The sequence below is a fragment of the Aegilops tauschii genome, chromosome 2 (assembly GCF_002575655.3).
Source record: "Aegilops tauschii subsp. strangulata cultivar AL8/78 chromosome 2, Aet v6.0, whole genome shotgun sequence".
Classification (NCBI taxonomy): Eukaryota; Viridiplantae; Streptophyta; class Magnoliopsida; order Poales; family Poaceae; genus Aegilops; species Aegilops tauschii.
In genome coordinates this window covers 10,149,694-10,177,468 of record NC_053036.3, presented here as the reverse complement: position 1 = coordinate 10,177,468, position 27,775 = coordinate 10,149,694, and the positions used below count along the sequence as shown (strand labels likewise).

The 27,775-nt window shown below is 45.3% G+C and overlaps 1 pseudogene; it reads right to left on the bottom strand.

The window, feature by feature from the left end:
* Nucleotides 1-10,602: 10,602 nt before the first annotated feature.
* Nucleotides 10,603-15,264, bottom strand: LOC120971804 (uncharacterized; annotated as a pseudogene).
* Between the last annotated feature and the right edge of the window lie 12,511 nt (nucleotides 15,265-27,775).

The window sequence follows — 27,775 nt, the reverse complement described above, 5'->3', positions numbered from 1 at the left end:
ATATGAGGTGTAGATTGGGAATTTTACCACTAGGAATCACCTAGAAAACGTCCCTAAACCTCTGATCCTGCCGCCACCGAGATCCACGCATCCCTGGCACACGGATCAACGCCTGAACGTGGGATTTTACTACTCGAGCAAAGTACTGGAACAACCACCTCTGCTCTACTGGTCCATGCCCGAACTCTCACCGACTCCAGCGCCTCCACACCGCCACCATGAACCTCAACCCCTCCGTCAACGCCGCCCGATACATCACCGCCGCCGCCGCTCACGAAGAAGGGTGGGAAAAGGGGTGGGAATCACCGATTCGACAAAAAAATTCTCACCAAGAAACGCCTCCGCCAAGGATTGATTGTAGGAGATATGCCCTAGAGGCAGTAACATCAGTTATTTAGTATCTCCGAGTTTGTAATGAATGTTTAGCTTCCATGCTATAACTGCAATGATTCTCGAGTCTGCAATATCCACGAGGCTCGGAGGGAAACTCATGTGCACGTGTGGCACCTAAACGGTAAAATGTGTTCCTAGTCTTGCCTCTAAGACTGGCTCAAGTATTGCATGATGATCTTGTTTTCCTGATCATGGGCATGTCGATGCTGGCAATTTTGAGGGAACGATGTTAGTAGAACACTTGTGTTGAATCGACCCAAATTAATTTTATGCTATGAGATATTTTTGTCGCAAGTTAATAACACAGAGATGGTTAACGTTTGCATGATTCCTTAGACCATGAGAGTATCGAGTTTCTTCATGCTTGCTTCATGAACTTTGGGGTTTGTTAAATGTCATTCGTAAATGGGTGGCTATTACGGCGGCTTACGGGTTCATGGAAAAGTATGTCAAGTAACTTAATAGCTCAAGATTGGGATTTGCTCCTCCGACGATGCAGAGATATCTCTGGGCCCTCTCGGTGTTACGGTATCCATCATCTTCTGGGCAAACACTTTGTGATTTGATCATCGGGATGCCAGAACACGGTAACGAGAAAAGAGAACAATACCGGTAACTGTTGGGGAACGCAGTAATTTCAAAAAAATTCCTACGGACATGCAAGATCATGGTGATGCATAGCAATGAGCGGGCAGAGTGTTGTCCATGTACCCTCGTAGACCGTTAGTGGAAGCGTTATGACAACGCGGTTGATGTAGTCGTACATCTTCACGATCCGACCGATCCTAGCACCGAACGTATGGCACCTCCGTGTTCAGCACAAGTTCAGCTCGATGACATCCCTCGTACTCCTGATCCAGTTGAGGCCGAGGGAGAGTTTCGTTAGCACGAAGGCGTGATGACGGTGATGATGAAGTTACCGACGCAGGGCTTCGCCTCAGCACTACGACGATATGATCGAGGTGTGTAACTGTGGAGGGGGGCACCGCACATGGCTAAGGGAATCAACTTGTGTGTCCATGGGGTGCCCCTTGCCTCAGTATATAAAGGAGGGAGGGAGGAGGAGGCCGGCCACCCCTAGGGTGCGTCCAAGGGAGTCCTACTCCCACCGGGAGTAGGATTCCTTCACTTTCCTTAGTTTGGACTAGGAGAGGAAGGAAGGAGAAGGAAAGGGGAGGGAGAGGAAAAGGAAAGGGGTGGCAGCCCCTTTCCCCTAGTCCAATTCGGACCAGAGGGGGAGGGGGCGCAGCCAGCCCTTGTGGCCTTTTCTCTCTTCCCACTAAAGCCCATCAAGGCCCATTGCTTCCCCGTAACTACCCGGTACTCCGAAAAATACCCGAATCACTCGGAACCTTTCCGATGTCCGAATATAGTCATCCAATATATTGATCTTTACGTCTCGACCATTTCGAGACTCCTCGTCATGTCCCCGATCTCATCCGGGACTCCGAACTACCTTCGATACATCAAAACACATAAACTCATAATACCGATCGTCACCAAACGTTAAGCGTGCGGACCCTACGGGTTCGAGAACTATGTAGACATGACCTGAGACAATCTCCGGTCAATAACCAGTAGCGGAACCTGGATGCTCATATTACATATTCTACGAAGATCTTTATCAGTTAAACCGCATAACAACATACGTTGTTCCCTTTGTCATCGGTATGTTACTTGCCCGAGATTCGATCGTCGGTATCCTCATACCTAGTTCAATCTCGTTACCGGCAAGTCTCTTTACTCGTTCCGTAATACTTCATCCCGCAACTAACTCATTAGTCACATTGCTTGCAAGGCTTGGAGTGATGAGTATTACCGAGAGGGCCCAGAGATACCTCTCCGAAACACGGAGTGACAAATCTTAATCTCGGTATATGCCAACCCAACAAACACCTTCGGAAACACCTGTAGTGCATATTTATAATCACCCAGTTACGTTGTGACGTTTGATTACACCCAAAGTGTTCCTCTGGATATCCGGGAGTTGCACAATCTCATAGTCTGAGGAACATGTATAAGTCATGAAGAAAGCAGTAGCAATAAATAACAACGATCATAATGTTAAGCTAACAATTGGGTCTAGTCCATCACATCATTCTCCTAATGATGTGACCCTGTTCATCAAATGACAACACATGTCCATGGCTAGGAAACATAGCCATCTTTGATAAACGAGCTAGTCAAGTAGAGGCATACTAGGGACACTCTGTTTGTCTATGTATTCACACATGTATTATGTTTCCGGTTAGTACAGTTATAGCATGAATAATAAACATTTATCATGAATTAAGGAAATAAATAATAACTTTATTATTGCCTCTAGGGCATATTTCCTTCAGTCTCCCACTTGCACTAGAGTCAATAATCTAGATCACATCGCCATGTGATTTAACACGAATAGTTCACATCACCATGTGATTAACACCTATAGTTCACATCGCCATGTGACCAACACCCAAAGGCTTTACTAGATTCAATAATCTAGTTCACATCGTTATGTGATTAACTCCCAAAGAGTACTAAGGTGTGATCATGTTTTGCTTGTGAGAGAAGTTTAGTCAACGGGTCTGACACATTCAGATCCGTAAGGAATTTGCTAATTTCTATGTCTATAATGCTCTGCACGGAGCTACTCTAGCTAATTGCTCCCACTTTCAATATGCATCTAGATTGGGACTTAGAGTCATCTAGATCAATGTCAAAGCTTGCATCGATGTAACTCTTTACGACGAACTCTTTGTCACCTCCATAACCGAGAAATGTTTCCTTAGTCCTCTAAGGATAATTTTGACCGCTGTCCAGTGATCTACTCCTAGATCACTATTGTACCCTTTTACCAAACTCATGGCAAGGTACACAATAGGTCTGGTATACAGCATAGCATACTTTATAGAACCTATGGCTGAGGCATAGGGAATGACTTTTATTCTCTTTCTATCTTCTGCCGTGGTCGGGTTTTGAGTCTTACTCAACTTCATACCTTATAATTCAGGCAAGAATTCCTTCTTTGACTGATCCATTTTGAACTCCTTCAAAATCTTATCAAGGTATGTACTCATTGAAAGTCTCACCAAGCGTCTTGATCTATCTTTATAGATCTTGATGCCCAATATGTAAGCAGCTTGACCGAGGTCTTTGAAAAACTTCTTTCAAACACTCATTTATGCTTTCCAGAAAATTCTACATCATTTCCGATCAACAATATGTCATTCACATATACTTATCAGAAAGGCTGTAGTGCTCCCACTCACTTTCTTGTAAATACAGGCTTCTCCGAAAGTCTGTAAAATACCATATGCTTTGATCAACTCATCAAAGTGTAAATTCCAACTCCGAGATGCTTGCACCAGTCCATAGATGGATCGCTGGAGCTTGCACACTTTGTTAGCACCTTTAAGATCGACAAAACCTTTTTGGTTGCATCACATACAACTCTTCTTTTCAGAAATCCATTAAGGACTGCAGTTTTGACATCCATTTGCTAGATTTCAAAAATGCGGCAATTGCTAACATGATTCGGACAGACTTAAGCATCGATACGAGTGAGAAAATCTCATCGTAGTCAACACTTTGAACTTTGTCGAAAATCTTTTTGTGACAATTCGAGCTTTGTGGATAGTAACACTACTATCAGCGTCCGTCTTCCTCTTGAAGATCCATTTATTCTCAATGGCTTGCCGATCATTGGGCAAGTCCACCAAAGTCCACACTTTGTTCTCATACATGGATCCTATCTCAGATATTTCATGGCCTTAAGCCATTTTGCAGAATCTGGGCCCATCATCGCTTCCTCATAATTCGTAGGTTCGTCATGGTCTAGTAACATGATTTCCAGAACAGGATTACCGTACCACACTAGTGCGGTTTGTGCTCTGGTTGACCTACGAGGTTCAGTAGTAACTTGATCTGAGGTTTCATGATCATCATCATTAACTTCCTCACTAATTGGTGTAGGCATCACTGGAACTGATTTCTGTGATGAACTAATTTCCAATTTGGGAGAAGGTACAATTACCTTATCAAGTTCTACGTTCTTCTCACTCACTTCTTTCGAGAGAAACTCCTTCTCTAGAAAGGATCCAATTTAGCAATCAAAAATCTTGCCTTCGGATCTGTGATAGAAGGTGTACCCAATAATTTCTTTTGGGTATCCTATGAAGACTTGCTTCTCCGATTTGGGTTCGAGCTTATCATGTTGAAACTTTTTCACATAAGCATCGCAGTCCCAAACTTTAAGAAACGACAGCTGAGGTTTCTTGCTAAACCACAGTTTATATGGTGTCATCTCAACGGATTTAGATGGTGCCCCCTTTTTAAATGTGAATGCAGCTGTCTCTAATGCATAACTCCAAAACGATAGTGGTAATTGATAAGAAACATCATAGATCGTACTATATCTAATAAAGTACAGTTACGACGTTCGGACACCATTATATTGTGGTGTTCCAGGTGGCGTGAGTAGTGAAAGTTCAGTTCCCAGCAAATTATGTTTGACAGTGATGGAAATGTCCGTATCGATGCTGCCCCAGAAGAATATAGTCGGCCTTCTGCCTTGTTGGACTACAATGCTGTTTCTGGAATCTTTGACCGGGCCTTAGGAGACGCAGCTGACAAATATCCAATGGATTTTTATCATCTGATTGACTTCTTGTCAGCTGAAGGTCCAAATGTTGACTGTCAAAGTAAGGCAGTGATTGCTTTTGTCACAAATCACGTTTCTCTCTTGACATATTCTGAAAGGATCAATCACAGTGCATTTCTGGACCTTTTGATTAAAAGGCTTGGTGAAGATGATCTAATCGCCTTGAAAAAAATTCTCGTGCAATTTGATTGGGAGCTCAGGTTGAGGCAGATTCCAGCAATGAATCAAACGTACACTTATATTTGGTGGGAAGATGATTTTGGGAACATATGGTACCCGTACAAGAATAATGGAGTCAGTTTGCTCGCGTTTTCTCACAATTTCTTCAAACACCGCTTAGTAAGATATTTTTTCAAATATTCTCTCTTGTATATAAGTTTGACAAGCTATTTTTGTATGACAAGCTGATAAAACTTATTTTGATGCAGGGGTTCCCATTAGATAAGCTTGAAGCAGCGTTCTCATTGGTGGTGGCTGACGAATATTTTCTAGCTACTATGCTGTTTAAAATTTTAGTTAGATTCAAAAGCAAATGCCAGCAGCCATGCCCTGCATCGATTGAGACTTTTGTTGATGAAGTGATTCAAATGTGAGCTATGCACTTGCTAGTTGGTACTCATACATAATATGTCAACTTAGCTGATATGTTTTTTGCTTGGTGATCACACGGTTGATTGTGAGATGGTCCAAAATAACTGATTTCAAGCGCAATGCCTGCGGGTGACTGACTGTTTAGCTAGATGGGCCTGCTACGCTTTTTGTGAGAGTTGAATTCATGTCTAATACTAGTGGCAAGTGGTAATTGTTGTAACCCTTTTTGTGAGGGTTCAACATTACAAACAATATATTTTCAAGCTTCCGAGTTGGTTTGGCTGAGATCTGCTCCAACCCCCACCCACCCACCCACCCAAATGCACTGCTACTCTTTGGTGTTTGTTCTTGTGCTGGACACTCGGGTGGCGGCTTGTTGTGTGTGTTTGTTCATTCCTTGGTTTTGTTGCACCTTTGGTTGAGTCATCGTGTACGTACACAATTCCAGGCTCTTTCAGCTTGAAAATATATTGTTTCAACGAGATTGTCATCCAACTGGACCTTTTCACTTTTTTCAGCTTGAATTTTTTTGTTTCATTAATTCAGAATAGGCACACTCAAAACAAGCGATTGTACGCCTTGTGGTGCAACCAGTCTTTGAAGGCATCAATCTTTGACCACTAGTCCAGAGGGTCAAACAAATCCAGCCATGCCACCGAACAAATGTATATTACGTGTGTGCAAACCAAATTTCATGTGGTAAACACATTCAACTTTAGACATTTGTTTTCAAATTATTTTTAAACTTTATGAACATGGGTTTTTTCATTTTTTTTCAAACACCACAAGTTCACGCTACAGAACAAGAGCCAATGCCTCATGTCTAATAGTTAAAAAATTGTTTCCTTTTAAAATCCACAATTTATCTTGTTTTTGGTCTGTCAATGCCAGTCAAATCATGGGCAAGCAAACAGCCGAGGGAGGCATCATAGTAGTAGAATTCATGTAAGAAAATGACAATGATGCAAGTTACAATCCAGAAGAAGCCGCTCACTAGACATAGAGCCATGACTCATACTCCCTCCGTTCCAAAATATAAGTCTTTCTAGAGATTTCAATAGATGACTACATACAGAGCAAAATGAATGAATCAACACTCTAAAATATGTCTACATACATCCGTATGTTGTAGTCCATTTGAAATGTCTAAAAAGACTTATATTTCGGAACGGAGGGAGTACATAATGCATTCTACCCAAAAACCAGTTTAATAAATAAAAACAGTTGATAATGACCACATTAAATGCCTCCAGTGGACCCACACAACATCAAGTGATAATGATGCGGTCCAAATTTCCACTTGATGTGTTGCAACATCTCAGGCCTTCGTCTTCTTTCCACTTGCACCAAACTCGCTTGCTTCTATCTCTCTCTGGCAAAACGAAACATAATACCTTTAGTGTGACCATATGACAGGTTATAATTACCTAAAAACAATTTTAAAAATGAAAAAACTGCAAGCTAGAGTAAACATGCGTCGATATTAATTATTTGGGAAACACCCAACACAATGTCTAAAGGTCAGTCTAGGATGCTCTGAATTAAAATTGTTGAAACAGCCATCTGTGTCAAGGGTACATTTATTTACTTTTGACATCTTTCATTCAGACACTGTCAGTGCTCAGCTCTACTTTGAAATTATGCTTCATCTGCTATGTGCATCTTTGAATGGACTTGGCTCATACCAATTCCAAGTTCAGAAACGAACTACACATACGCTGCTATATTCACTGAATGCCTTAAAGTGTAGGGGTGAAGCTAATGACAACACTATGGTTTGCAAGAAGTTCGGTACTGATATGACAAGAAAAAAGATAAGAAAAAACAGCCTTAAAACATGCAAAAGAGTGTCATCATGATGTGCAAGAAGTTTGGTACTGACATGACAAGGGGGCAGAGTAATTTGATAGTAAAAATTGATTCCAGAATCATGATTGCCGATAAGCATCAATATCAGACATCTACTGTTGAACAAGGGGAGGTGACCAAATATCTTGATTTCTATTCAAAAGTATGAAGCAAACTGGATGCAATAAACAAGCATTGGAATTTTAATCATTTTATAAAATATTAGCAAAATTACAGTAGCACGCCTGCAAATGAAAGCATGTTCAGGTAGTGACAATTGATTACAGAATCATGATTGCGGATGAGCATCTACATCAGACATCTACTGTTCAACATGAGGAGGTGGCCAAATATCTTGATTTCTATTAGCAAGTATGAAGCAAACTGGACGCGATAAGCAAGCATTGGAATTTTAATCATTTTATAAAACCTAAGCAAAATTATAGTAGCACGCCTGCAAATGAAAGCATGTTCAGTGATAGTGAACATACATAGATAAAATGACAGTAGTATGCAAATGAAACCATGCTTGGTGGTGGTAGTAGTACCGGGTGATCCTGTCGTCGGTGCGCACTGAACTCACTTGCAAAGAGCTGGGAATAAATATGTGTCGTCTTCTGTTGATAGACCTGGACATCGTTGTTATTCCCCATGTCGACACGAAGCAAATACTGGGCCTTGTGCACTAGTCGACGGTCCTTCCCCACCACACGGGTATCGTTTACGACTAGGTAGACGACGCCGTCTTGATGGATGCTCAGGACAGGGAACGACGGAGCAAGCTGTCCCAAACCAGCAGACTGGTAGTTGGCGTTTGCCCAGATGTCTCGGACGCTGCACTGGTAGCTTATGCTCCACCCTGAGTGGTCAGGGTAGAGAGTCCAGACGGTCAGTCCATATTCTTGGCCGGGCTTGCGTTCAACAAATAGATTGAAGGCAAGGAACTTGATGGAGCCACGAAGAGATATTTACCCAAAACCATCACACTTGGGGCTAGGGTAACAGGTCAGTACCACATTTGAGCCATGTCACAAGAAACCACCAACTCTGGGACTAATTGGTAACGCGGAGCACTGACGGGCCGTTTTAGCCGCGGAAACAGCGAATCCGACAGGTCGGGCCCACCTGTCGGGTCGACGTGGCGCGGGCTGACGGACGACGTTAGACGGGGGTTGACGGCCGTTTCCGCGCACGTGTAATAGGCGCCGCGCGGGTCGCTGGTCCGACCAGACCGCACCAGAGCACCCATCCACATACGACCACTCTGTCTCGACCTCGACGACCGCCGCCGCCGCTGCCGCCACCGTCGTCTCGCCGCTGTCCGCCGGTCCGCCATGGTTTCCTGGAGCGAGGGGTCAAGCTATTCTTCTTCGGACGACGAGTCAGTGACTAGCCAGGTACGTTCATTTGGGGATTCCAGCATTTAGTGTTAGGGTTAGGGTTCTTGAGTTGGGGATTTCTTACCAACTCGCTGATTTGTTCAATCTCTTTGGTTTTAAGCTTCCTAGGACCATCCCATGCTATGAATGGAGTGGCATTGCTCATGAGCTCTCCTCTCGCTGTCTGCATCGCGAGCCTTGCCTCAGGCTAGTAGCATTTGACTCTACGGACACTGGCCGACGCTTTCTTGCTTGTGCTGAGGAGAAGGTATGTTGGTTAGTACTGTCTTTAGTTAATCTTTGTTAGTTTTTGCTCCATTCAAATGCCAGAAGGAAATTTTGCTCTGCTTATTAGTACTGGCATTGCTTATTTTGGATATAATTATGCTCTGACAGTGTAATTTGTTCCAAATAATTTAGTAGTGTACAACATTGTTAGTGCCAGTAGGAAATTATGGTATATTAAATAATTTGGTGGAAATTGTTAGTGACAGTAGTAATTTGCTCCAAAAAAATTCTTATTGACAACACATATTAATTTCATAGGCTTTCTTAATTGTTTGTGGATTTCAATGAACACAATTTCTTGTGTAGTATGATTGACAATATTTTTTCTGAATTATAGGCTGAACTAAAGTGCAACTATCTGGAGTGGGTAGACCCTGAGTGGTCACTGCCTTTGCAGTTCTGCCTAACTGAATTGTGGAGCATGTATGACAAAGAAAACAAGGACAGGCTGAGAGACAATGTTCAGCTTGCTGAACACAATTACAAAGTAGTTGGAGAAAAGAGAAAGATGGAAGAAGAGCTGAGATTTTTCAAACTTGATTTTGCAAAAATGGTGGCTGACAAGGAGGATGCTATTACTGAGCTGGGCAATACTAGGTTGGCTCTCAATGATCTGAAAGAGGAGATGGAGAAGAAGAAGCTGGCAGAGCATGGTTGCACAAACCTACATCAGTTACTCAGGGCAAAGGCAGAGAAGGAGAGGGACAAGCTTGTGGCAGAGAGAGACCAAGTGCTGACTGAGAGAGACCAACTAAAGGAAGAGAAGAAGAAGCTGGAGTACATCATCTCTGATTTGCTGAAACAGAAGCATGGCTACAAGGACAAGATCAAGAAGTTGAAGGAGATCTGTGACGAATTTTAATTATGTAATGTGGTATTGTACTGGTGTAGCTGTGCTCTGTTGCACTGAATACTCAGACCTAACTACAAGTTTGTAATGTGGTATTGTACTGGTATTGTAATGGTTAAATTTGTACTGAATTATGCAGTTTATATGCAAGTCTAGAATTTGAACTTATGGCATGAATTTGAACTTAATTTGCAGTACTATCTCTTGTATTATATTGAGTACTCTATTATATTTACCTCACTCCAGGTGAAACTGGTGTGATAGTCAAATTTTTGTGCACAGAAAAATTTAAAATACTAGTAAATTATGGCATGAGTATACCAGGAACTTATGGCATTATTAATATGCACAGAATGTGATGATCAGGGAGTGCAATCAACATAGCAGGACAAAGTAAATATAGCAGTGCAAGCACAGAATTATAGATAAAGTGCCACACATAGGTTCAACATAGGTTCAACATAGCATTACACGGCAGTAGTTCTTAGTGCCACACATAGGTTCAACATAGCATTACATAAGTTCAAATTTAGTCTTGGCATAGATAAAGTGCTCTAGTGCTTGATGGAGCACAAATGCACTTGGATACATAGTCAAAACAAGAACTCTCAGTAGTTCCCACTGGCATAGAAGTACCCCTCCATCCTTTTGCTCATGTATCTTGTCCTTTTGGACCTATTTCCTGTTGGCTGGCTAGTTGAAGCTTCTGCAGTAGTTCTTGGAGGATTGAAGCTTCTTGCACCTGTTTTTGCACCTCTCCTTGCAGCAGCAGTACCAGCACCAGAAGGAGAAGAATTTGCAGCTCTAGCAGATGAACCAGCAGCTCTAGTGCCTGTAGCAGCAGCTCTAGCAGATGTAGCAGCAGCTCTACCAGATTTGCCCCTTGAAGCAGCAGCAGAAGAACCCCTTGAAGCAGATGCATAGCTTGCACCCCTAGGAGTTGTTGTACCAGATGTTGAGCTTCCACCTTGCTGCCATGCAGGGGCTGTCCTGTTTTCCTGCAATTATTTTTGTTGGATAAAAATCAGTGATACTTAATGAATGATGAGACAGAGAAGGAAGTCAAAAAGAACGTACCATGTGTTTGTTCTTCCTGATTTGCAGATCTGGCCTCAATGGCTTTGCACGGCTTGTGTATTTGTGGCCCTGCAACTTGCAGTTACTACAAGTTATTGTAGCCATCCTTGATGTCTCCTTTGCTTGAGGAGGCTCAAACCTGCCTTTCTTCCTTTTTTCTTCTGCTGGTCCCTTCTTGTCTTCTTTGAACTGAGGTGGGTCAATGTCAGGAGTTGCAGTTTTCACCCAACAATCAGGACCAGGAACTGGGTAAATTATAGGCTTGTATGACTCCAAGTACATAGCCTTTTTGAAGAACACATTTACATGGTCCTCTGGTAGTTGTTTGGACCTGTAGATGGCAGAACAACCATGGTTGCAAGGAATTCCAGAGATGTCCCACTTCTTACAACCACATGTTTTCAGGTTAGTGTCAACAGAGTAGGTCTTGTCCCCACTACTCACTTGGAAAAGACCTGGTCCAGCTATCAATGATTTGCAGTCCCTTGCAAATCTCTTGTTCATCTCTAACTTCTCAACATAAGTTGGTGCAATTTCCCATCTTGCAACTAGTCCACCCTCTCTCTTTTGCTGATACCTTACCAGAAGTTTGTCCTTGATCTCATTGATCATGGTGACAATTGGCTTGTTCCTTACATCAAGTATGTACTTATTAAAAACTTCACTTAAGTTATTGACCACCAGATCAGTTTTGCAGTTAGTATCCATTGCATGTCTTGACCAAGCTTTTGCAGGAATCCTTGACATCCACTCCCAAGCTTCCTTGCACTCAGCCTTCATGCTCTCCATTGCCAACTGAAAGTCATGTTCAGTGTAAGCATATGCAGCTGCATCCATGCATTTCTTCAAGTCTTCTCCTCTGAATCCTGCTCTCTGAAAGTTGGCATAAATGTGCCTCAAGCAGTACCTATGAGGGCAGCTTGGAAAGACTGCTGTGACTGCATTCAACAGACCCTGCAAAGGAATTTCAATTAACTTAGTGCAACACAAAATAATGAACTAAATTAACTTAATGCACAACAAAATAATGAACTAAATTAACTAAATGCACAACAAAATAATGACTAGGGTAGGTGGGTTCAAAGATAGGTTGCTTAGGCTAGGTTGGCCCTTTTGTGTCACCCTAAGCTATCTTGACATAATTGTCGACAAGACGCGTTACCACTCGACACATGCCAACTAGGGTAGGTGGGTTCAAAGAAAGGTTGCTTGGGCTAGGTTGGCCCTTTTGTGTCACCCTAAGCTATCTTGACATAATTGTCGACAAGACGCGTTACCACTTGACACATGCCAACTAGGGTAGGTGGGTTCAAAGAAAGGTTGCTTGGGCTAGGTTGGCCCTTTTGTGTCACCCTAAGCTATCTTGACATAATTGTCGACAAGACGCGTTACCACTAGACACATGCCAACTAGGGTAGGTGGGTTCAAAGAAAGGTTGCTTGGGCTAGGTTGGCCCTTTTGTGTCACCCTAAGCTATCTTGACATAATTGTCGACAAGACGCGTTACCACTCGACACATGCCAACTAGGGTAGGTGGGGTCAACGAAAGGTTGGTTAGGCTATGTTGGCCCTTTTGGGCCACCCTAGACCCTCTTGACCTAATTGTCGACAAGACACGTTACCCCTCGACACATACCAACTAGGCTAAGTGCTAAACTAATTAATGAACTAATCACACTAAATGCAGAACTAATGAATGAACTAATTAAACTGACCCCCCCAACAAATTATTGAACTAATTATACTAAGTGCTGAACTAATTAGACTAAATGCAGAACATATTAATGAAGTAATTAATCTGAATGCAAAACAAAATAATGAACTAATTATACTAAGTGCTGAACTAATTACACTACATGCAGAACAAATTAGTGAAGTAATTAAACTGAATGCAGAACAAATAAATGAAGAGGATATACTACTAATTTAGGGACATGTGAAGATGTAGATGAACTCACCTTCTGTCTATCAGACATGAATGTGTACTTCCCAAATTTTCCCTCTTCAGTCCCTCCTAGGGCATACTTCAGTTGAGTCAAAAACCAAGACCAGTTTGGTGTGTCTTCAACTCCAACCACTCCAAATGCTATGGGGTACATATTGTTGTTTGCATCCCTTCCAGTAGCAGCTAGTATTTGTGCCCCACTAGTCAACTTAATGAAACAACCATCTAGGCCTATGAATGGCCTGCATCCATTCAGAAATCCCTCAACACATGCATTCAAACAGAAAAAAGACCATGAAACCTTGGTCCTGCAGTAGGATTTTCTCTTGTTTTTCCACTCACAGTAGCAACAATGCATCTTGATCCAGGATTTGTAGCTTTCACAGTCTCCAAATAATCTCTCAGCCTCTTGTATTGCCTCTTGTGATCTCCAAGCACAATCTCCTTTGCTTTCCTCTTTGCTCTCCATGCCATCATCTTGGGCACCTCAACACCAAACTGCCTCTTTACCTTGTCAACTATAGCAGGTACATTAGTGTTGGGGTCTGATCTGATAGTTTCAAGCATTTTGTTGCCAAGCCACTTTGAGCTGATCCTTGTCTTCTCAGATTGGGTGGGACATGTGTGCTCCAATAACATCTTCTTAATGCAGAAAGTGGGCTCATTACTGATCTTTGCTGCAACCATGTGGAACTGACAACCCTCTCCATCATAGCACACTATCACCCTGTCACTGCAGTTTCTGTGATATTTGTATCTTCTAAGTTGTTTCACATGCAAATTTAGAAGAGCCTCTCTAAATTGGTACACATCTCTGAAACAGAGCCTGAGCTGGAATTGCTGCTCTGGATGCAGCCTGTTCTCATCGTACCAGACCCTGGGTGGTCTTTTCTTAGCTCTGCTCTTTCTTCCAGAGGGGATTATGAAGGACATTGGTTCATTGCCATCATCATCAGCTTCAAAGCCTGTATCATCCTCTTCTGAAGATGGATACCAGTCCTCAGTCATGCTTCTGTTAGCACTAGAGTGGGACCTACTAGTAGGCCCCCTCTTTATCTTCTTCTCAACAGGCTCAGGAACAGGTATCTCTTGACACTCATCATCCTCTTCCTCCATTTCTATGTCATACAAATCTTCATGGTCTGTGTCCCCTTCACAGTGTGTACTGCTCATGTATTGAGCTCTCTTCCTCTTAATGTCAGCAATTGTGTCTTTCAGATCACTGTCCACTTTCCTCCTCTGTTCTTCTTCTCTAGCTACAATATCTTCTTCTTCATAGTCCATGGAATCTGAATCTGAATCTGCATCTGGGAGGTCTTCATGAGCTACAAAGTCTTCATCAAATACTGAGTCATCATCTTCATCAGATGTGTCCTCATTTCCTGCATGCTCCTCCTCATCTGTATCAAACTAGAAATCAGCATAATTTACACTAACTTGAGTGTTAACCTGCTGCAATGCATTATTTTCCTCATCTGCATCTAGCATCTCTGGCTCAATTGGGTGATCTTGTGTCCCAAGCAGTAACTGGCATGGTGGAGGAACTGATTTTATTGGCATATAGTTCACACTTTCTTGTGTACCAACATAATCATGTGTTGTTTTGTGCACAACACCTGAATCATTAACAGCAAATACAACTGGTGGGTCCACTGTTAAATCTTCAATTGTTTCATCTGGGTCCACTTCTTCTTCTTCTGCACTTTTGTAAACTGGTGCTTGCTTTATATCTAATTTCCCCTCTTTAACATACAAACACAGTGTCTGACTGCTTTTAAAATGCTTTATCATCTCATCCACTTCAGTGTTGTTTCTGATGAAAGTAATCCCTTGCAGCCCTGTGCCATCCTTCCTCAAGTAGCAAATACTGTCATCACTTCCATATCCATTTCTGACCATCACATTAAGCAAACTGCCATAAGTGATGTCTCTCTCATACATCTTCACAAGGGCATATTTTTTGGCAGCATCTTTAGAAGGAAACTGAAAATATAATGACCATGGCTCCTCAGGCCTACAGAACACAAAACATATTAAAACATATTAATGACCATGACATTTGCAGTAACATTTTCAGGCCTACAGAACACAAATCAAATTCAGGACCATGACATTTTGAGTGGCACGATAAAAACTATGACATATTCACATATAAAACAAAGTAACAGCAATAAGATCTATGCCACAAGAACCAACAAATGCAGAATAAACTATGATACATTTAGTAATTCAGAAAAAAAAACAAAGAAAAAACTTCATTTTCATCTAGGCATAGGAGCTTCCTCCCCGAACGAAGCAGTATTGCTACAAGTATATGCTAACTAAGCGAGTACTCTAACTAAGCAGTATTGCTAGAACCCTAACCCTAGGTTTTTTGCACTCAGATTTACCTGGGTGGAGATGGATGCCCGGGGGGTACTTCCTCCCCCAACGAATAAGCCGCCGCCGACGCCTTCTCTGCGTCCGCAGTAGCCTTCTCTGCCTCTTCCGCATACTGCGACGGCGGCGGCAGGACAAATTTTCCCCAATCAGCCGTCGAGTGCGAATCGCCATCGGGGTTGGGGCCCAACTTGCCAACGGGGTCGCATTGCGGGCGGCGGCCACCGGAAGAACGACCACCGCCGCCGGAGCCGTCGGGACCTTCTCCGCCATCGCCGCCGCCAGAGCTAGTCGCCATGAGCAGAGCGGGAGGAACGCGTGGGAGGGAAACTGAATCGGGGATTGGAGGACGAAACGGCGGTGCGGCGCCTATTACACGTGCGCGGAAACGGCCGTCAACCCCCGTCTAACGTCGTCCGTCAGCCCGCGCCACGTCGACCCGACAGGTGGGCCCGACCTGTCGGATTCGCTGTTTCCGCGGCTAAAACGGCCCGTCAGTGCTCCGCGTTACCAATTAGTCCCAGAGTTGGTGGTTTCTTGTGACATGGCTCAAATGTGGTACTGACCTGTTACCCTAGCCCCAAGTGTGGTGGTTTTGGGTAAATATCTCAGCCACGAACACAGGCCACGGAACGGAACTCCTCAGCGCAGAGGCCGCCTGGATAGTCGGACGCATCATAGTTTGGACGTCCTTGGGGCAACTCAATGAAGCTGAACTTGCAGCCTTGGTGCAGATCACAGAGCACCATGCCTTGGTGGAGATCTACCCAGCAGAAGGTAGAGCCCCGATAAGAGAAGCACGAGTGAATGGAGAAATCCATGGCGATGTTGGGTGGAAGGGGCAGGCAGCCGGGCTTCAAGACCCATTCTTTGGCAGACGACTCCCACAGCCAGACGGCGGCTCGAGAGAACCCTGGCATGACCCAGACGAGCTCGGCAAGAAGGTAGCCACCCCCGGTCACGGTGGCGTCGCACATGACGACGGCCGACTGGTGCCCCATGGCCATATACTCGTCGTCAGAGGGGATAGGGGGGATGACGGAGAGGGAGCCATCCCTGGCGTCGTAGATGAGATAGGCTCCCATCTCCGCAATCGTATCGGCGCCAGGGCGACCAGGTTCTTGTCCGCGCTGGAGATGCGGCCCGAGCCCAGGCCTAGGAGCGGGGCGGAATTCGGCGGCGGTAGTATGCGGAGGGAGGAGAGTTGCGGCGGAGAGGCGACGACTGCGCGGGCCTTGAGGGCGCGCAGGTACTCGATGACTGCATCACTCTTCACTTTGTTGCTTGCTCCCCACGGGCAGGGGGAGGGGATTGACACTGCGGCGGATACCGCCTCCGCCTCGTCGTGGGAGAAATCAACATGGCGCTTGAGCAGAACCATCGGGGGGGCCATGGCGGCTAGGGGTTAGGGTTTGCTGGAGGGAGGAGAAGGGATTTGGGGATCGATGGTGGCGGCGCGGCTAGGGTTAGGGTTAGGGTTAGGGTGGAGAAAGCGATTTGATTTGGGGATCGGGCGAGGAAGGAGAAGGGGGATCCAAAATACAGCAGCAGGGAAACCGGCGTCAAGGGAAAGAGGGGACTCGCTTGGACCGTTGGATCGACCCCAGCAAACGGCACGCATGAGGAGGGCTGCGGTTCGGCGCTTCGCTTTTTCACACTCATCACCACGGGGGACTCAAAATATCACTCACATACCAAAAGCTTATATGATGGAAATGCAAGTCACAAAAGAAAGTTATGGAGTATTTCTTTTTACGATAAATCTTCCAGTCTATTCATCTTCAATCATGGTAGTACAACCAACATAAGAAATAATAAAAATTACATCCAAATTCATAGACATCTAGCGACGACTACAAGGACCCAAGTGTTGAGAATCGTTGCATGGAAAACAAAAACAATTATATACCGCGAGAATATGACCGGGGGTGTAAATTATGGAGGGGGCGCCGCACACGGCTAACAGTTGATGTTGTGTGTTCTAGGCGCCACCCTCCCCCCCCCACACACACACACACATATATATATATATATATATATATATATATATATATATAGGTGGGAGGGGAGGAGAGGCAGCCAGGGGGCGCCCCAAGTAGGATCCAAATCCTACTTGGGGTTTCCCCAAGTGCCCCCCCCCCCTTTCCTATTTCCACCGGAGAAAAAAGGAAGGGGGACAAAGAGAAGGAAGGAGGGTCGAACCCCATCTTCTCCTTCTCCTATTCAGCCACCTACCATAGGGGAGGGGGGGCGCCACCCCTCCCCTCTCATGGCCCATATGGCTCATATGTCCCCCCCCCCCGGGGGTTCCTGTATCCCTCTCGGTACTCCGATAAATACCCGATATACTCCGGAACACTTCTGGTGTCCGAATACTATCATCCTATATATCAATCTTTACCTCAACCATTTCGAGACTCCTCGTCATGTCCGTGATCTCATCTGGGACTCCGAACAATATTCGATCACCAAATCACATAACTCATATAATACAATATCGTCATCGAACGTTAAGCGTGCAGACCCTACTAGTTCGGGAACTATGTAGAAATGACCGAGACACTTCTCTGGTCAATAACCAATAGCGAAACCTGGATGCTCATATTGGCTCCTACATATTCTACGAAGATCTTTATCGGTCGAACCGTTATGACAACATACACAATTCCCTTTGTCCATCGGTATATTACTTGCCCGAGATTCGATCGTCGGTATCTTCATACCTATTTCAATCTCGTTACCGGCAAATCTCTTTACTCGTTGCGTAATACATCACCTCGTGACCGACTCCTTAGTCGTTTGCTTGCAAGCTTATGATGTGTATTACCGAGAGGGCCCAGAGATACCTCCCCGATACTCGGAGTGACAAATCATAATCTCGATCTATGCCAACTCAACAAACACCTTCGGATATACATGTAGAGCATCTTTATAATCACCCAGTTACGTTGTGACGTTTGATAGCACACAAGGCATTCCTCTGGTATCCGGGAGTTGCATAGTCTCATAGTCGAAGGAATATGTATTTGACATGAAGAAAGCAATAGCAATAAAACTGAACGATCATAATGCTAAGCTAACGGATGGGTCTTGTCCATCACATCATTCTCCTAATGATGTGATCCCGTTATCAAATGACAACTCATGTCCATGGTTAGGAAACCTTAACCATCTTTGATCAACGAGCTAGTCAAGTAGAGGCTCACTAGGGACACAATGTTTGTCTATGTATTCACACATGTATTTAGGCTTCCGATTAATACAATTCTAGCATGAATAATAAACATTTATCATGAATAAGGAAATATAAAATAACAACTTTATTATTGCCTCTAGGGCATATTTCCTTCAGTCTCCCACTTGCACTAGAGTCAATAATCTAGATTACATTGTAATGATTCTTACACCCATGGAGTCTTGGTGTTGATCATGTTTTGCTCGTGGAAGAGGCTTAGTCAACGGGTCTGCTACATTCAGATCCGTATGTATCTTGCAAATTTCCATGTCTCCATCCTTGACTTGTTCACGAATGGAGTTGAAGCGTCTCTTGATGTGTTTGGTTCTCTTGTGAAACCTGGATTCCTTCGCCAAGGCAATTGCTCTAGTGTTGTCACAAAAGATTTTCATTGGACCCGATGCACTAGGTATTACACCTAGATCGGATATGAACTCCTTCATCTAGACTCCTTCATTTGCTGCTTCCGAAGTAGCTATGTACTCCGCTTCACACGTATATCTCGCCACGACGCTCTGCTTGGAACTGCACCAATTGATAGCTCCACCATTCAATATAAATACGTATCCGGTTTGTGTTGGGAATCGTAGCATAATTTAAAATTTTCCTACGCTCACCAAGATGCATCTATGGAGTCTACTAGCAACGAGGGGAAAGGAGTGGATCTACATACCCTTGTAGATCGCGAGCGGAAGCGTTCCAATGAACGTGGATGACGGAGTCGTACTCGCCGTGATCCAAATCACCGATGACCGAGTGCCGAACGTACGGCACCTCCGCGTTCAACACACGTACGGTGCAGCGACGTCTCCTCCTTTCTTGATCCAGCAAGGGGGGAGGAGAGGTTGATGGAGATCCAACAGCACGACGGCGTGGTGGTGGATGTAGCGGCTCTCCGGCAGGGCTTTGCCGAGCTTCTGCGCGCGAGAGAGAGGTGTTGCAGGGGAGGAGGGAGGCGCCAAAGGCTGTAGTATGCTGCCCTCCCTCCCCCCCCCTTTATATAGGCCCCCAAGGGGGGTGCGCAGCCCTTGGAGATGGGATCTCCAAGGGGGGGGCGGCGGCCAAGGGGGAAGGGGTTGCCTTGCCCCCCAAGGCAAGGGGAAACTCCCCCCCTAGGGTTCCCAACCCTAGGCGCATGGGGGGGAGGCCCAAAGTGGCGCCCCAGCCCATTAGGGGCTGGTTCCCCTCCACTTTCAGCCCACGGGGCCCTCCGGGACAGGTGGCCCCACCCGGTGGACCCCCGGGACCCTTCCGGTGGTCCCGGTACAATACCGATAACCCCCGAAACTTTCCCGGTGGCCAAAACTGGACTTCCTATATATAATTCTTCACCTCCGGACCATTCCGGAACCTCTCGTGACGTCCGGGATCTCATCCGGGACTCCGAACAACTTTCGGGTTTCCGCATACATATATCTCTACAACCCTAGCGTCACCGGACCTTAAGTGTGTAGACCCTACGGGTTCGGGAGACATGCAGACATGACCGAGACGCCTCTCCGGTCAATAACCAACAGCGGGATCTGGATACCCATGTTGGCTCCCACATGTTCCACGATGATATCATCGGGTGAACCACGGTGTCGAGGATTCAATCAATCCGTATGCAATTCCCTTTGTCAATCGGTATGTTACTTGCCCGAGATTCGATCGTCGGTATCCCAATACCTAGTTCAATCTCGTTACCGGCAAGTCTGTTTACTCGTACTGCAATGCATGATCCCGTGACTAACGCCTTAGTCACATTGAGCTCATTATGATGATGCATTACCGAGTGGGCCCAGAGATACCTCTCCGTTTACACGGAGTGACAAATCCCAGTCTCGATCCGTGCCAACCCAACAGACACTTTCGGAGATACCCGTAATGCACCTTTATAGTCACCCAGTTACGTTGTGACGTTTGGCACACCCAAAGCACTCCTACGGTATCCGGGAGTTGCACGACCTCATGGTCTAAGGAAAAGATACTTGACATTGGAAAAGCACTAGCAAACGAAACTACACGATCTTTTATGCTATGCTTAAGTTGGGTCTTGTCCATCACATCATTCTCCTAATGATGTGATCCCGTTATCAATGACATCCTATGTCCATAGTCAGGAAACCATGACTATCTGTTGATCAACGAGCTAGTCAACTAGAGGCTTACTAGGGACAGGTTGTGGTCTATGTATTCACACATGTATTACGATTTCCGGACAATACAATTATAGCATGAATAAAAGACTATTATCATGAACACAGAAATATAATAATAACCATTTATTATTGCCTCTAGGGCATATTTCCAACAGTCTCCCACTTGCACTAGAGTCAATAATCTAGTTACATTGTGATGAATCGAACACCCATTGCGTCCTGGTGTTGATCATGTTTTGCCCTAGGGAGAGGTTTAGTCAACGGATCTGCTACATTTAGGTCCGTGTGTACTTTACAAATATCTATGTCTCCATTTTGAACACTTTCACGAATGGAGTTGAAGCGACGCTTGATATGCCTGGTCTTCCTGTGAAACCTGGGCTCCTTCGCAAGGGCAATAGCTCCAGTGTTGTCACAGAAGAGAGTCATTGGGCCCGACGCATTGGGAATCACCCCTAGGTCGGTAATGAACTCCTTCATCCAGACTGCTTCCTGTGCTGCCTCCGAGGCTGCCATGTATTCCGCTTCACATGTAGATCCCGCCACGACGCTTTGCTTGCAACTGCACCAGCTTACTGCTCCTCTATTCAAAATATACACGTATCCGGTCTGTGACTTCGAGTCATCCGGATCTGTGTCGAAGCTAGCGTCGACGTAACCCTTTACGACGAGCTCTTCGTCACCTCCATAGACGAGAAACATATCCTTAGTCCTCTTCAGGTACTTCAGGATATTCTTGACCGCTGTCCAGTGTTCCTTGCCGGGATTACTTTGGTACCTTCCTACCAAACTTACGGCAAGGTTTACATCAGGTCTGGTACACAGCATGGCATACATAATAGACCCTATGGCCGAGGCATAGGGGATGACACTCATCTCTTCTATATCTTCTGCCGTGGTCGGGCATTGAGCCGTGCTCAATTGCACACCTTGCAATACAGGCAAGAACCCCTTCTTGGACTGATCCATACTGAACTTCTTCAATATCTTGTCAAGGTATGTACTCTGTGAAAGACCAATGAGGCGTCTTGATCTATCTCTATAGATCTTGATGCCTAATATGTAAGCAGCTTCTCCAAGGTCCTTCATTGAAAAACATTTATTCAAATAGGCCTTTATACTTTCCAAGAATTCTATATCATTTCCCATCAATAATATGTCATCCACATATAATATGAGAAATGCTACAGAGCTCCCACTCACTTTCTTGTAAACACAGGCTTCTCCATAAGTCTGTGTAAACCCAAACGCTTTGATCATCTCATCAAAGCGAATGTTCCAACTCCGAGATGCTTGCACCAGCCCATAGATTGAGCGCTGGAGCTTGCATACTTTGTTAGCATTCTTAGGATCGACAAAACCTTCCGGCTGCATCATATACAACTCTTCCTTAAGGAAGCCGTTAAGGAATGCCGTTTTGACGTCCATCTGCCATATCTCATAATCATAGTATGCGGCAATTGCTAACATGATTCGGACGGACTTCAGCTTCGCTACGGGTGAGAAAGTCTCATCGTAGTCAACCCCTTGAACTTGTCGATAACCCTTAGCGACAAGTCGAGCTTTGTAGATGGTCACATTACCATCTGCGTCCGTCTTCTTCTTAAAGATCCATTTGTTTTCTATGGCTCGCCGCTCATCGGGCAAGTCAGTCAAAGTCCATACTTTGTTTTCATACATGGATTCTATCTCGGATTTCATGGCTTCTAGCCATTTGTCGGAATCCGGGCCCGCCATCGCTTCTTCATAGTTCGAAGGTTCACCGTTGTCTAACAACATGATTTCCAGGACAGGGTTGCCGTACCACTCTGGTGCGGAACGTGTCCTTGTGGACCTACGAAGTTCAGTGGCAACTTGATCCGAAGCTTCATGATCATCATCATTAACTTCCTCCCCCGTCGGTGTAGGCACCACAGGAACATTTTCCCGCGCTGCGCTATTTTCCGACTCGGAAGGGGTGACTATCACCTCATCAAGTTCCACTTTCCTCCCACTCAATTCTTTCGAGAGAAACTCCTTCTCTAGAAAGGACCCGTTCTTGGCAACGAAGATCTTGCCTTCGGATCTGAGGTAGAAGGTGTACCCAATAGTTTCCTTAGGGTATCCTATGAAGACGCATTTTTCCGATTTGGGTTCGAGCTTTTCAGGTTGAAGTTTCTTGACATAAGCATCGCATCCCCAAACTTTTAGAAACGACAGCTTAGGTTTCTTCCCAAACCATAATTCATACGGTGTCGTCTCAACGGATTTAGACGGTGCCCTATTTAAAGTGAATGCGGCAGTCTCTAAAGCATAACCCCAAAATGAGAGCGGTAAATCGGTAAGAGACATCATAGATCGCACCATATCCAATAGAGTGCGATTACGACGTTCGGACACACCATTTCTCTGAGGTGTTCCAGGCGGCGTGAGTTGTGAAACTATTCCACATTTCCTTAAGTGTGTACCAAATTCGTGACTTAAATATTCTCCACCACGATCTGATCGTAAGAATTTTATTTTCCTGTCACGTTGATTCTCGACTTCACTCTGAAATTCCTTGAACTTTTCAAAGGTTTCAGACTTGTGTTTCATTAGGTAGACATACCCATATCTACTTAAATCATCAGTGAGAGTGAGAACATAACGATATCCTCCGCGAGCCTCAACACTCATTGGACCGCACACATCGGTATGTATGATTTCCAATAAGTTGGTTGCTCGCTCCATTGTTCCGGAGAACGGAGTCTTGGTCATCTTACCCATGAGGCATGGTTCGCACGTGTCAAATGATTCGTAATCAAGAGACTCCAAAAGTCCATCTGCATGGAGCTTCTTCATGCGCTTGACACCAATGTGACCAAGGCGGCAGTGCCACAAGTATGTGGGACTATCGTTATCAACTTTACATCTTTTGGTATTCATACTATGAACATGTGTAGCATCACGTTCGAGATTCATCAAGAATAAACCATTGACCAGCGGGGCATGACCATAAAACATATCTCTCAAATAAATAGAACAACCATTATTCTCAGATTTAAATGAGTAGCCATCTCGAATTAAACGAGATCCAGATACAATGTTCATGCTCAAAGCTGGCACTAAATAACAATTATTGAGGTTTATAACTAATCCCGTGGGTAGATGCAGAGGTAGCGTGCCGACGGCGATCACATCGACCTTGGAACCATTCCCGACGCGCATCGTCACCTCGTCTTTTGCCAGTCTCCGTTTATTCCGTAGTTCCTGATTTGAGTTACAAATATGAGCAACCGCACCGGTATCAAATACCCAGGAGCTACTACGAGTACTGGTAAGGTACACATCAATTACTTGTATATCACATATACCTTGGGTGTTGCCGGCCTTCTTCTTGTCCGCTAAATATTTGGGGCAGTTCCGCTTCCAGTGACCACTTCCCTTGCAATAAAAGCACTCAGTCTCGGGCTTGGGTCCATTCTTCGACTTCTTCCCGGTAACCGGCTTACCGGGCGCGACAATTCCCTTGCCGTCCTTCTTGAAGTTCTTCTTACCCTTGCCCTTCTTGAACTTAGTGGTTTTATTCACCATCAACACTTGATGTTCCTTTTTGATCTCCCCTTCCGCTGATTTTAGCATTGAATATACCTCGGGAATGGTCTTTTCCATCCCCTGCATATTGTAGTTCATCACAAAGCTCTTGTAGCTTGGTGGAAGCGACTGGAGGATTCTGTCAATGACCGCGTCATCCGGGAGATTAACTCCCAGCTGAGACAAGCGGTTGTGCAACCCAGACATTCTGAGTATGTGCTCACTAACAGAACTGTTCTCCTCCATTTTACAGCTGAAGAACTTGTCGGAGACATCATATCTCTCGACCCGGGCATGAGCTTGAAAAACCAGTTTCAGCTCCTCGAACATCTCGTATGCTCCATGTTTCTCAAAACGCTTTTGGAGACCCGGTTCTAAGCTGTAAAGCATGCCGCACTGAACGAGGGAGTAATCATCAGCACGCTGCTGCCAAGCGTTCATAACGTCTTGGTTCTCAGGGATTGGTGCTTCACCTAGCGGTGCTTCTAAGACATAATCTTTCTTGGCAACTATGAGGATGAGCCTCAGGTTCCGGACCCAGTCCGTATAGTTGCTGCCATCATCTTTCAGCTTGGTTTTCTCTAGGAACGCGTTGAAATTGAGGACAACGTGGGCCATTTGATCTACAATTCATAGTGTAAAGATTTTTAGACTAAGTTCATGATAATTAAGTTCATATAATCAAATTATTTAATGAACTCCCACTCAGATAGACATCCCTCTAGTTATCTAAGTGAAACATGATCCGAACTCAACTAGGCCGTGTCCGATCATCACGTGAGACGGACTAGTCAAGATCGGTGAACATCTCCATGTTGATCGTATCTTCTATACGACTCATGCTCGACCTTTCGGTCCTCCGTGTTCCGAGGCCATGTCTGTACATGCTAGGCTCGTCAAGTCAACCTAAGTGTATTGCGTGTGTTCCGAGGCCATGTCTGTACATGCTAGGCTCGTCAACACCCGTTGTATGCGAACGTAAGAATCTATCACACCCGATCATCACGTGGTGCTTCGAAACGACGAACCTTCGCAACGGTGCACAGTTAGGGTGAACACTTTCTTGAAATTATTATAAGGGATCATCCTACTTGCTACCGTCGTACTAAGCAAATAAGATGCAAAAACATGATAAACATCACATGCAATCAAATAGTGACATGATATGGCCAATATCATCATGCTCCTTTGATCTCCATCCTCAGGGCACCATGATCATCTTCGTCACCGGCATGACACCATGATCTCCATCATCATGATCTCCATCATTGTGTCTTCATGAAGTTGTCACGCCAACGATTACTTCTACTTCTATGGCTAACCGTTTAGCAACAAAGTAAAGTTAAATTACATGGCGTTATTCAATGACACGCAGGTCATGCAAAATAATAAAGACAACTCCTATGGCTCCTGCCGGTTGTCATACTCATCGACATGCAAGTCGTGATTCCTATTACAAGAATATGATCAATCTCATACATCACATATATCATTCATCACATCTTCTGGCCATATCAAATCACATATATCACTTGCTGCAAAAACAAGTTAGACGTCCTCTAATTGTTGTTGCAAGTTTTTACGTGGTTTGTAGGTTTCTAGCAAGAACGATTTCTTACCTACGTATGACCACAACGTGATTTGCCAATTTCTATTTACCCTTCATAAGGACCCTTTTCATCGAATCCGTTCCGACTAAAGTAGGAGAGACAGACACCCGCTAGCCACCTTATGCAACTAGTGCATGTCAGTCGGTGGAACCTGTCTCACGTAAGCGTACGTGTAAGGTCGGTCCGGGCCGCTTCATCCTACAATGCCGCCGAAACAAGAAACGACTAGTAGCGGCAAGAAGAATTGGCAACATCAACGCCCACAACTTCTTTGTGTTCTACTCGTGCATAGTAACTACGCATAGGCCTGGCTCATGATGCCACTGTTGGGAATCGTAGCATAATTTAAAATTTTCCTACGCTCACCAAGATGCATCTATGGAGTCTACTAGCAACGAGGGGAAAGGAGTGGATCTACATACCCTTGTAGATCGCGCGCGGAAGCGTTCCAATGAACGTGGATGACGGAGTCGTACTCGCCGTGATCCAAATCACCGATGACCGAGTGCCGAACGTACGGCACCTCCGCGTTCAACACACGTACGGTGCAGCGACGTCTCCTCCTTTCTTGATCCAGCAAGGGGGGAGGAGAGGTTGATGGAGATCCAACAGCACGACGGCGTGGTGGTGGATGTAGCGGCTCTCCGGCAGGGCTTTGCCGAGCTTCTGCGCGCGAGAGAGAGGTGTTGCAGGGGAGGAGGGAGGCGCCAAAGGCTGTAGTATGCTGCCCTCCCTCCCCCCCCCCTTTATATAGGCCCCCAAGGGGGGTGCGCAGCCCTTGGAGATGTGATCTCCAAGGGGGGGCGGCGGCCAAGGGGGAAGGGGTTGCCTTGCCCCCCAAGGCAAGGGGAAACTCCCCCCCTAGGGTTCCCAACCCTAGGCGCATGGGGGGAGGCCCAAAGTGGCGCCCCAGCCCATTAGGGGCTGGTTCCCCTCCACTTTCAGCCCACGGGGCCCTCCGGGACAGGTGGCCCCACCCGGTGGACCCCCGGGACCCTTCCGGTGGTCCCGGTACAATACCGATAACCCCCGAAACTTTCCCGGTGGCCAAAACTGGACTTCCTATATATAATTCTTCACCTCTGGACCATTCCGGAACCTCTCGTGACGTCCGGGATCTCATCCGGGACTCCGAACAACTTTCGGGTTTCCGCATACATATATCTCTACAACCCTAGCGTCACCGGACCTTAAGTGTGTAGACCCTACGGGTTCGGGAGACATGCAGACATGACCGAGACGCCTCTCCGGTCAATAACCAACAGCGGGATCTGGATACCCATGTTGGCTCCCACATGTTCCACGATGATATCATCGGGTGAACCACGGTGTCGAGGATTCAATCAATCCGTATGCAATTCCCTTTGTCAATCGGTATGTTACTTGCCCGAGATTCGATCGTCGGTATCCCAATACCTAGTTCAATCTCGTTACCGGCAAGTCTCTTTACTCGTACCGCAATGCATGATCCCGTGACTAACGCCTTAGTCACATTGAGCTCATTATGATGATGCATTACCGAGTGGGCCCAGAGATACCTCTCCGTTTACACGGAGTGACAAATCCCAGTCTCGATCCGTGCCAACCCAACAGACACTTTCGGAGATACCCGTAATGCACCTTTATAGTCACCCAGTTACGTTGTGACGTTTGGCACACCCAAAGCACTCCTACGGTATCCGGGAGTTGCACGACCTCATGGTCTAAGGAAAAGATACTTGACATTGGAAAAGCACTAGCAAACGAAACTACACGATCTTTTATGCTATGCTTAAGTTGGGTCTTGTCCATCACATCATTCTCCTAATGATGTGATCCCGTTATCAATGACATCCTATGTCC